The following is a 12,665-nucleotide window of genomic DNA, read 5'->3' on the forward strand; positions in this document are numbered from 1 at the left end:
AAAATAAACATATTTGCCTGAGAGGAGTCTGGTTTTTTAGCCTCGTGTAACAGGATCGTGGGCATGCCAGAATTTTGAGGCAGAACTGGCTTTTCCTTAGAGTCAACGCATCAAAACTGGCAATACAATTTGCAGTCCCTAAGCATGGCTTCAGTGGAGCCCACACGGACACAAGGCAGCCTTTGAAAGAGAGGAAATTCAAATCTGTTGAAAGTGGCAGGTTCACGTCAGACATTTGGTAAACAATCTCCTCCCTCAAAAATTGTAAAATAATATGAATATTGGATTTAGGCTTTCATAGTGTAGCAGGATGTGTGTGTATCACTCCCTGCTCATTCACCCCGGTAGTTTGCAGAGCTGTGAGGAATCCTTGAAAGTTCTCACAGATGGACCTGTACAAGGCTCTTGTTCAACATATACCTATAGCAGGCTTGCATGGCCTTTATTTTTTTATTAATTTCTGGTGCTTAACTTTTCCCCAAAAAAATCAACAAGATTTTGAAAATCTTAGGTTTGAATTAACTACCAGAATATGAACCCCATCATACACAATTAATCTGATCAAATAAAATCAGCAGGTCTTCAAGAAGTGCAGATCAACATATTTTTTAAAGCAAGAGGCTTGGCAACTTAAGAGGAAGCACAGCATTGAACACCCATTTTGAAGGGAATCTTTCAGAGACAAAATAATTCCTACATTTCTTCCCACTGTCTTCTTCAAAGAAAGAAGACACTGTTTTACAGGCCAGACCATTTTGCCTTTGGGAAGGAACAGGGAAACTCCCTCTTGAAGGGACAGCAGCATTCCCATGCCTGCAACCCATTCCTGTGGCTCCCACAGCTGGAAATTCAACAGAAAAAAGTGGGTAATGCAAACTTGTGGTCAGGTTTCAAAGTCAGCACACTGTGTTAGCCTGACATGTTTGAAATCAAACTGTGCATTCTTTCATTCTGTTTTTTATTGTTGGCTCTGTCTAGGTGTTTGAAATATTACAAATATCTGCTGTGACAATGTACTATTACTCTCTCAATCACCAAACTTTCTAGCACATTGTTTCTATACTGTTTCCTCTTTCTCAAAATAATATTGGATTAAATTTTACAGCATGATTTACAGCGTGAGGGTAACTAATATGAAGTAAATTAGCGGCTTCATTTTGTAGGGCAATTTTGTGGATGTTCTTAAATTATTTTCCCCCCCCTAAAATAGAAAGTCCGGTAAATTAGGGGACATACCTGCCATCACAAGTGATGTTTCTAAACAAATAACAAGATGAGAAAACACCAATTCTTTCCCAATATTTTTTATAACACAGAAACAGACTCAGTATTTTAGGGGGAGATTTAAGACGTATTCAGAACAGATAGCAACATGTAAATTCCTTACAGGCTAAGGTAAACCATAGGGGAAATGATGCCTTGGAGACAAAGCCGTTCAGAAAAATCAACTCCGACAGAGACGAACAAAGTGACAGACCCACAGGCAACTCCCAAGCCTCTGCTCTGCTCCCTGTGAAGGCTGCCAAGAAGCAGAACTTGCCCAGGTATTTCCAGCTGCCTCTTTGTCATGTCATTATTCTCATTCTTGTCAAAATGCATCTTTCTTTCAACACTGTCTGACATTCACGAAACAGCCACTTTAAGCTCCAAAGGAGCCCACTGCTTTGTGGTAGCTGGGTCTATTCTCAAAGAGAAAAAGATATACATATTATATATCTTATGTGTGCATGTATTATATATATATATTTAATAAATATATGCATATCTATACACATAGCACAATTGGGTACACATAAATACTTACACACTTAAAAATGAAGCACCTGAGCAAATACTAGCAGGCTCAGAGCCATAGCTGGTGTGCAGCTGCGGGAAGAACACAAACAGTATTTATATGGTGAAGATAGACTGGATGTTCTTATCTAGGAGAAAGTAAAAGACAAGATTGCTATATAACATCTGGAATACATTTTGAACTTTTGACATACTAAAAATAAAAACAGATGCATAAAATCCTATTGGCATAACACAGGCCAATTTTGAAAAGACTATTGTCTGCAAATGCAATGATCCTTAAAGCTTACTTAAAGGAGGACTTAAGCATTCAGAGCAATGTAGGAAAGATAGCAAGGTAGCTAAAAACAGTACTTGGAGTGAAATGCACTTTTCTGTCTATTTTTCAATCTCTCTCTCTCATATCTCCTTATATATGTAGAGCATTAGAAGACCAAACTATATAATACATTTTGGGAAATATCTGCAGTCATTATCTGGAATTGTATATACAGACATAATACATTAATCTTTATCATAAGTTAAATATTGCCTCCTAGGCTTCATTTACTGCACATATACAGTGTAGATGATATATGCAGACATAAAGCTTCATTTCTCCAGACACAGAGAATCTATAGTTTGAATCTGGATTGTATAACCTGACTCTAGCTTTTGGTGCTACCACCTTGAAGTGGTACAGATAATCACAAGAGTGGGATGTTTTTGTATAAGAGTAGTAAAATACATTACATTATCTTCAATATTAAAGAAAATCAGGGTGATAGTTAGAATAATTAGAAACTAACAGGCTATGAATAGATTATACCCTTGAAATCTGGACTTACTATGTCTCCTGTAGATTCCAAGCTCATACAAACTTTACTTAACACTATGATAACTTTTGAATCAGTTCCCTCATACTTTAGTCTTAAATGCCAGGAACATATAAATCAGTGTAATAGTGGGAAGAGCAATGTATTGGATCTTAAATTTCTTTAACTGATAAGCCAAATGTGGACTTTCATATTTCCTCTTTTACAGTATTTCATGAATAAATAAACTGGATTTTATTGTACAGTTTTACATTTTGTTTCTAAGAACCTTATTTTATATATAGTTTATTGTTTTCATCTTTGTTGATTTCCCCACTCGAGTAGACTTATATACTTTTTGTTTCAGGCCAAACTGACTGAAAAGGAATCTAAGTATTTTATAGTTTGGGCAACCTGCCTGCCAGAAAGCAGCACGTAGTCACCAACCAGTTGTTAATGTAACTTTGAAGGTGTGCATTAATTTCTGTTTTTTGTTTCTAAAAAAAGATGAGAATTTGTATGGTGTTGATTCAAATAAAATCAAATCACTTCTGAAAAATACAATACAATTAAATTAAAATTAATTAATAAAATAAAATAAAGGACAATTACAGTAGACTTGAGAATAGCAGAGACTACAGTAGAATTACTGAAGCATATTGAGCATTTCTATGATGTGCTTTAAAGTGGAAGCCGAGAGGAGTTTCAATAGAATTGAACTGAAGAGTAATCAATATATTTATTATTTGATATAATGAATATTATGCACACAAAAGTTGAAGCACAATTTCACAGTATCATCAAGTGGGACATGGTATATGCAGAAATGTCCTACTAGCCCTTCATTTACACATTAGTTTATAATTCCGATTGAGTTGCTATTTTCTGCTCAGTTTGCGCTCACTTGAGGAGTTAATATTCACATTATATTCCAGCAAACAATGGAAGAAAGGGTTGTCTTTTACAAAGCACCCACTTATTGCAGATTCAACTAATGCCTTTCAGCATACACAGAGAGAGAAGTGTAAATAATCTGCTTTTGAGAGAGGAATTACAAAGGATCTGGGCTCTGCAGAAATCCAGGCCCATGGACAGGACGCCCAAGGCAGTTTGGCAGTTTTAGTGCAATCTTTGCTTTGATTTTCCCTGTGGCATGAAGCACTTCATGCCTTCCAGGAGATGCTGTTAACATGCACAAGCTACCAGCCTCCTGGGGCTGGTCCTGAAGGCTTTGATGGGTCTTATGCACTGAAGGTTGCCCCACATTTCAAAAAAGACATAATCAGATGTAAAGAGAAGTTTGAAGCCTTAAACAATCATAACGCACCAAATCAAATGGAGAGCTTTACTATGTCTTAATTTTAAAACTATTGCACATAACTAATCCAACCCCTTTCATCAGAATGTTTTCTTTATTCTGTGGTAATACAGAATTATGACTTTTCTGAGGAATCATTGTACTGACTGGTTATGCACGCCATTCACTTGTCATCAACTAGTGTGACTCAAATGTAGGTTTAACCCTCTTTGGAGGTGGAGGATGGGGATGTTCAAAGAAGCCTGCAGCAACTCTCAGCTTTCATGGCCCTTAGCATTCAGCAATCCAATGAGTCCTTTGACAGGATATGTTACTGGAAGGAATATGAGTTTAAAATAGTTAATATGAGTTTAATATACATTCTATCTTTTTTTTATTATTATTATTTTCATCTGCACAACATGTTTCTGCTCCCCAGGTAGGTACCCTGGCCGTTACCTATGCACTTCTCAGTTCTTTCCCTGCTTTAACTTCCCCCCGCATGAAGGAAACCGTGAGGGAGGTGGCATAAGTGTTGCCTGAACCTAACAAACAGGCTGCAAGTGTGTGACACATGCAGGCCATTAGTCTGGGCCTGCACTGCCTCCTTGTGTATTAGCTCAGCCACCAGTGCTCCCCCCCAACAAGAAAATGCTCCAGATCAAGGCAAAACTGGGGCCAGTAGGGGCCTTTTATACTTAAACATCTGAGTTCTTGACTGGCCAAAGGTCATGCTTAAAAATGGCCTATGGTATGTACATGCTGATCCATTTTTTCAGGAACAGAATAATTAAAGCCAAAGTGATCCCTGAAACTCTGATATTAAGATAAACATTTGGCATGAGAATGATTGAGTCCAAATTAACCACTGTTATCTCAGCTCCATTCCAACTGGCTGGCAGCAAAAGTAGTCTTGGATTTATTGTAAAAACAAAAAAATGAAGGCACCAAGCAGGTCCAAACTATTAATGGCAAACATTAAGAAGTTGTTGGGTTGAAAAATCACTGTAGACTTCTACTAATGGTAAGTTTTAATGAGCTCTTGAATAGATTCAGGACATAGTTTTTCGACAGTTCTGGCATCTAATGGCAATATTAAACCCACACATAGACACACACACAAACCCACATGAATTCCTACTAATTCCTAAAAAAACCCCACCAATTCCAACATCAAATTTGGATGTCTCATTTCTAGTTGTCTTAAATGAGGAAAATTCAGGCATTCTTTATAGGTCACTCATTCTTTTAGATGTTACTTTCAAAGACACACAATCTTTTTCATTTTTGCATCAACTGTAGTTACAGTTACCAAAGGTTATAAGCTACCTAGGTCCACAGCAGAAATGTATGCACATGGAAAAGGAGTGGTGGGCTGCTGTATCAATTACATGGCACTGTGCTAAGGAGTAACAGTAAGGGAACATCAAAAGATTTGGGATGTGGACTGAAATAAACACCAAAAACTTTATCCAAACTGCCAAGCAGGTCTGACAACGCTGCGAGGTACTTGCACCTTCTGCACTTACAGAGAACTGAATAGAGATATTACTACCTGAAAAGCTATTTCATCATTTTAAATATGCAATGAGATTTTGTAGAAGAGCAGGGTGTTTTTGTTTGGTTGGTTGTTTGAAATGGCTCTCCTTCAGGGTAATTTATAGTCTGACAGAGTTGTAACATCCTGAGGCCAAACACATTTCCAGAGCAACCCCCATCACAGCATCTTCCATTCACAAATCAATCGGTGGTTCTGTGGATCCACAATCCACACATTAATTCCCAGCTATATGTCATTATGCTGTAATTTCAAAGACAGGCTGTCTGTGTCACTATCAAAAGACAGTGCTACTGTCCATGTGCTTACACTTGGGTGGACTGTATGGAAAGCAAGAACGAAGGAACTTAACAGAGAATTAGAAATTGTCAGACTAAATTTAACAGCAGCAACAAAAAAAAAAAGAAAAAAAAACAAAGTAAATGAAATATTGTGCTCTTTAACAGTGGTAAGATTTTACTTCAACATGATCAGTTACTTCCTGCTCTGATGTGATAACAGATGCAGCCTGATAGAGCAGGCGTGCTGAGGAGTGGAGCACGTGAATGAGCTTGACTCTGTTTAGTCAGACAGAGCAGAATCAAGCCATAATCTAGGTTGCCCACTGTCTGTTTTTTTCCAAACAACCTTAATCTCCACTTTGACTTATTAACAAAACTTACAGAAGAAAAACAAACAAATAAAAATAATGTATTAGCCCCTCATAACAGCAGCTGTTTTCTTCTCCCTTTAAGGCACAGAGAATCCACCATGGAGTGGGTTCTTCTGGACTTCTTTTTCCCCACAAAGTCTGGGGACAGCAAGACTCTTGAATTCAACATAACCCCAGGCCTAAACCTTACTTTAATTGCAGCAAAGTCATGGTCACACACAGACACTTCAAGCCTTAGGTGTAGTCTGTTTACACTCATTCTGAACTAAGGCAGTGGCATCAGAGCTGTTCTCCTCTCTTGTGCAGAATCCAAAAATTCCCCAAGGAATCTGGGATTCCCCAAGGCCTCATCCACCAAACCATAACATATTAACCACATCTCTAACCCCCCAATTATTTAGGTCTATGTGTGTTTATCAAAAAGAAAACAGTCATGAATATTCTACCCAACTTTCTATTCCTGCAAGAGGTGCTGTGTTAACTATGGGTCTGGAAAATAGCATTTTTCTACCCTAATCTTACCCTCAACCACATCCCTAACCTGTCAATCCATTGACAGCAACAACCTGTGTCTTATTCCCCCCAGCAATAACCCAGGCTCTGGAAGTCCTCTTTTTTACATTGTAACTTTCATGACAAAATATACAAGCTTAGCTGAGGGAGAAGGTAGTAAACTGAAAATAAGACATTTTCCCTTGATGAAACCGAATCACTTTCTATATCCACATCCTGAAATATGCAATAATCAAGTCAGTTGCCTGTGAATTATGTTGTTGAGTCCTAACCTAAACCTTAGCCCTCTTCTCCTGGTGACAGCAACCTCCCTAACTCTTCAGATCTATTAAAAACTGATGCTGAGGTGGAGGCTGGACACTTCCTAATCTTAATCTGAAAGATAGAGAGTTGTCACTGAAAGAGAACAAATGGAGAACAAAAGAGACACATCATGGGTCTCCTCCCTGCCCCTAAGGGGGTACAGTATATTAGATTCTGGACAGTAAAGCTGATCTCAGGCTTATCCAGGAGACCGGTTGCCTCAGTACCTTAGATCACTCCATTCCTCATTTTATTTACTAATACATATTTAGCCTAAAGATTCCCAAACCTCAATCCTAATTCCAGTTTCCATAGCTGCAACCATAACTTTTGCCTTATTAATAACTAGAGGAAGAATTACTATGGGAAAAGTCATCTGCTTGTGTTCTTATCAGCTGGATCCTTATTAATCCTTACTCTGTAAGAAATATATTCTACCCTATTCTACCCCTCTTGATGCTTGAGCTTCTAAAACTCCAGCCTTAACCTGCTTTCAGCAGCACCACCATTCTTATTCTTGCCTAGGTCAACAATTCTACAGAGACTGACATAGGAAAAGACGGTGCAAAACTTGGGCACTTTCTGCTCCATTCCACCTCTGCATTTTTTGCAGAGTCCAGTGCAAATTTATAATTGCATAAATTGTATAATTGTATTCCTGGAAGACCAGAAAATACCAGTCTCCGGCTTTCCACAGTATTGTTTCTATACTTATCTGCAGGGGACCCTGTAGAATAGCACATTACCCAGGGATGCAGACACATATTACAAGTCCTACCCCCAACTTCAACTGTAACAAAAGCCTTGTTCAGATCTAGAGAATGAATTCCAAGTGTAAAAGAGAATAGAGACCCTTAGTTTATTTCTACATCTGGTTTAGAAGTATCATTTTCTCTGGAGGAAGAAAACGACTAAGGACTTTGGCTGCTAAGTATTCAAGCACAAAGCTTGCTGCCAAGATCTTTGCATTTATGAGAAATGAATTTACCACTTGATGCTTTATTTTCCTAAGCCCTAACCTTTTGCTTAACACTAGCCTTATTCTTAGCCTACGTGAAAATATAAAGCAAGGCACTGGCTTCCCCAAATGCCTGCCTCTTCCCTATCTCCTTGTTTCCCACACGTTCCGAGTATAACCAAACAGTTCCAAATTGTGACAGCATAGATCCCAATTCTCAGGCTTAAACCCATTTCTAATAAAAGTTTTGTTTCTAGGAAGGGCATCGGCTTCTACAGCTTCACCAAAACCCTAACCATCATAACACCTACCTCCTAGACAGCGTAGCAGCCCCCATACACAGGAGACCTGTACACATACAGACACAACTCAAGACACAGGTTTCTATCAATATTAGCATATTTCATATGGAGCAACAGTCTTGTTTCTTAAGACTTCAACATCCTCAGTCCTAACCTTAAACCACATTTTTGCCCTTTGCTTCTTGTTAGGAGTGACATAAATGCCTGCAGGGCATACTACCAGGTACATTTGTCTCTGGACATTCTGCAAAATCTCTTACTGAGCTGAATACAACAGTAACAACAGAAATTTTCCCACATCTTGACAATACCCCATATATAAATTATATCTAAATTATGTAGAGGCTCATATATAAATTATGGAGAGGCAGAGGCTAATCACTAGTATAAAACTGTAATGAGTAACGGCTTTCTTGACCCAGGCCTCTTTCAGTTTCTGGGGGAATGCCAAATCCACCACAGAATTCTTGATGCTTTAATTTACAAACCCTATCCTATTTTAACCTTATTTATTACTAGGGGATCATTCCTGGCAATAAAACACAATTTAAAGTTTTGGATTCTATCCATCCTGGTTTTCTTCTTACCCCTGAGCTTTTGCAGAATCCACTGCCAATCAGAGACGATGATGCTTTAGATTCTCTAATCCTAACCCTAAGCTCCCCTCTAAATGGGGAGGACAAAGGGAAAAGGGGGCGATTTGTGGTGAAAAAGGGTCCTGTTGGATTATGTGTCTTTTCTAACCTTCTTTATAGCTAAATAACCCAATCCTTATGCGAAAAAGTAACATAAGATTCTAGCTTCAATCACCATCTGCCACAGGCGATCTACTGAATCCTACAGTAAACTTAGAACTCAACACGTTCTACTCCAAAACCCTGACCAAACCCCACCCTAACCCTAATTTTGTGTGAACCTGGTAGGTGGGTCCTAAAGCTGAAGTCAAACCTCATACGCTCGATCCTTTAAATTTCTAACCCTAACCTTAACGTGAACTTTATTTTCACACAGGCCGAGAATTTTTAGTGAAATGTGCTGCTGTTTCTGGCTACCACTCCTGTGGTGTTAAGAAACTACACCTGTAGTTTAAAAATGTAAAGAATTTTCCAACAGAAACTGTGGAAATTCAATCCTCTATATATATATGACAACTAAAATGAACTGAACTTGCAACCACCCCATGGCTCTGCTTTTGGAGGTATTAAACCCAGTAGGAGTAGGTCAAGGATGCCAAGTACAGCTCTGTCTAACCTCTCCAGCTTTGTCAGTATCAATTGAAGATGTTTCTTTACATTCTCAATAGAAAAAGAATAGTAAAGTTAAGGTTGCTATACTGCTTTGGCATCTGAGCAAATAAGTATTGAACCCTACTGCTTTGCATTGAGTGTCTTTTACCATCACTTGTTCTCCCTGATTCTTAGGTACCTGCAAGAATCATGGACACTGAGATGCTCCCTAGTCCCAAGAGTTTGGTGAGGGACAGAGAAAGTCCTCTCTGTGCAGTCCGAAATATCGTCCTATTATTGAAAACAACATACGGTAGAATATTACACTTCTTGAGGACAGAATCACAGAAACAAGTATGGTTGTTTTTTGGTCTTTTTGAGATGCATACATTCATCTATTTCTCTCCCATAAAAATACCACAAAAGTTAACATGACTTAGCAGGAGTCATTCCACTAATCTCCATTTGCAAGAGATCTTTTTTTTATTATTTTTATTTTTTACAAAGTTTGTTTCATTAATTCACTGAAGCAGTATAACTTACTTTTTTTTTCCTGCCAGCAGTATCATATAACAAAAAATCTCTTCAAAAACATAGATCTGTATGAGAAATGAGGGAAGAATGAGAAGTCCACCTACCAAAAAAAAGAAAAAAAAAGTCATGATGGAGGCAGTGAGTGATGAAACACATCAAATTTTGCTACACTCATTTTGTAAATTTTGCAGATTACTGTATTTTACAAATAGCATGTTGTGCTGTGAACTGAAGTGGAAAAGGAAGTTTTAGAAGGCATCAACATCTGTGCAAAGCTAGAAAAAATACTTCAAGACAAGTCTATGTTCCTGAGATACATAAACAACAATAGCAAAGAATATTGGCCTCTCAGGAGGTTTAAAATATCCCCTTCCTTACAATGCATTAGTTATTCCCCATGAAATAACCTCTTTATATACAGAGAGAAGTCTCTGCATTTGGTTACATGAGGGAACCTGCTGTTATTGCAGGATGACTGCAAGACAGGAAAGAACACCACACTTCAAGTTACATTTTCTTTTACAGTGCTTATAGGCTGAGTAATGTGAAAGTGTTGCTGAGAGCTTCTTGTAAGTTATATTGGGCCAAGGAAACATACTCTGCTCTGCTTCCTAACCCATCCCCCTCTCTGCCCCCAAATACAACAATGCTCCATCTGTGCACATGCAAGAGAGCAATTCCTAATATTTAAACACGGGCTAATCGGCCACCATTGATGTATCAGGGACAGAACATAATGAATGTCACAGTGCTTGGGCTTTCTTTTCACTGAAGCTGTCCTGAAGAGTAACGAGGAACAAGAAAGCCAACAGATAGAACAAACCACTGTGAATCACATTTGATATTAAAAACATTATTCACTTCTCATCAGTTTTTCACATCGGTTTCAACTCCCTCTCCAATTCAGAAATAATATGCAAAATTATCCTCAAGTGGTGAAATGTTCTACCAAAAGTCTTTAATTATTATTTTATGCTCTTCATAAAGTTAACCTGTCCCCAAAAGCATCTCTGTTCTTTGCTGAATTTTCATTGCATCTAGACTATGATGATTGCATTCTGTGACATGGGCAGTTCAATGATAACCAATAATCCTCAAATACCAAATTTAAGGTAAGTATTTAATTAAAGTTATTAATGATGTGCTGGCAGATATGGATCACATCCTTTCAAACATCTAAATTGCATATAATGTTTGGCTTACGAGAAACTACAGAATCTTACGGTAATTTATCACACATCTATGTGGCTTAAAGTAGCAGCAACCAGAAATAACTGAGTCAGCTCCAGAAATTGTGCTTTGGTACTAGAATTAATATAGTTGTATAAACATGGAACCCCACCTGGACTAACATGTTCTCTATTTAATGTCTAACAGTGTTGTAAAATTCTGGTCAGTGTGGCCAAATATTCAGCACTTGGACTCATCTTGTTCTGCTCAGGCCTGATGCAAGGGCATGAGAAAAAGTGAGTATCTTTCCATAGACACTTTGGGGCTGAACTACATCCCCTAAAATTTAAATAGCTCTCCAAACACTATATTAAGTTACTCTTCCCTACACAGTGACATTAACCACCCGTTTTTTCTCAGCATCTCTCTAAAATGCTTTGTCTTCCTCTCTTGGCTAGAGACAGCCCTTTTCCGTTAGGATCTCCTCTAGCTCTTCTAGGCTGATCTTCAGGCTCAAGAACTCTTATGACAGAAATGCTTGCATAATTCATAAGCAGCCCCAGTAACTTGAAACTTCACAGTAAAGGAGATCTTCCAGCAACAAAGTGTTAAGCAAAAGCAGTGCACTGCCCCTGGGCTGCCTCCTGACACCGAAGGAGAAGGAGGACGAAACACCGAAGGAATTAGACTGATTTGTTCCCATCTGGCAAACCTCCACGGACTCACACGAGGGAGGCAAGCAGGACTCACTAGCCATTCCTGGTTTTTAGGTAGCTGCATGTGCTTAGTGTTTAAGAGGGACAGATCCACAAGGAGCTCTGAAGGAATAAGCTCAGATAGAGAAATACAATACGGACACGGTATTTTGGTGCTTCCCACCATGCTACTGTGCCTGGACTGCTTGAAGCCCCAGAATATGCTGAATGTTAACTACTGAGAGGCGTTATTTTTGAAGCAGGAGGGCAAGCCAAAGTGTTTAAATGTAGTATGCACCTGCACTAAAGAGCAAGCGTGGGTTTCTCTCTTTGGAAACCTTGGTCCCCAACTGCCAGGATGAGGCAGGGAGGTTCCCTTCAGCGCCCCGGGGGTTAACGGCGCCCCGGGGGCACTAACGGTTCCCTGAGGGCATTAACGGCTCCTCGGGGTCACTAACAGCTCCCCCTCAGCGCCTCGCGTGCACTAACGGTTCCCCGGGGCACTAACGGCTCCCCCTCAGCGCCCCGCGTGCAGTAACGGTTTCCTGAGGGGGGGGGCACTAACGGCTCCCCCTCAGCGCCCCGCGTGCACTAACGGCTCCTCAGGGGCGCTAACGGCTCCCCCTCAGCGCCCCGCGTGCACTAACGGCTCCCCAGGGGCACTAACGGCTCCCCGGGGTGCGCTAACGGCTCCCCGGCTCCCCTCGGGCGAGGATGGCGCTCCGCGTGGCGGCCCCGCGCGCTTCCCGCCGCTCTCGCCCCCCGTGCGGTGCCGCGTTCGTTTCGCGCCGCCCGCGCTGAGGGGCACCGGGCCCTGCGCCTGCTCGGCGGGCGCGGGGCCCCTCAGCGCGGCGGCGGCGGGGGAGGGG

Source organism: Nothoprocta perdicaria, unplaced genomic scaffold (genome assembly GCF_003342845.1).
Source record: "Nothoprocta perdicaria isolate Ctin4 unplaced genomic scaffold, notPer1 scaffold_34, whole genome shotgun sequence".
Classification (NCBI taxonomy): Eukaryota; Metazoa; Chordata; class Aves; order Tinamiformes; family Tinamidae; genus Nothoprocta; species Nothoprocta perdicaria.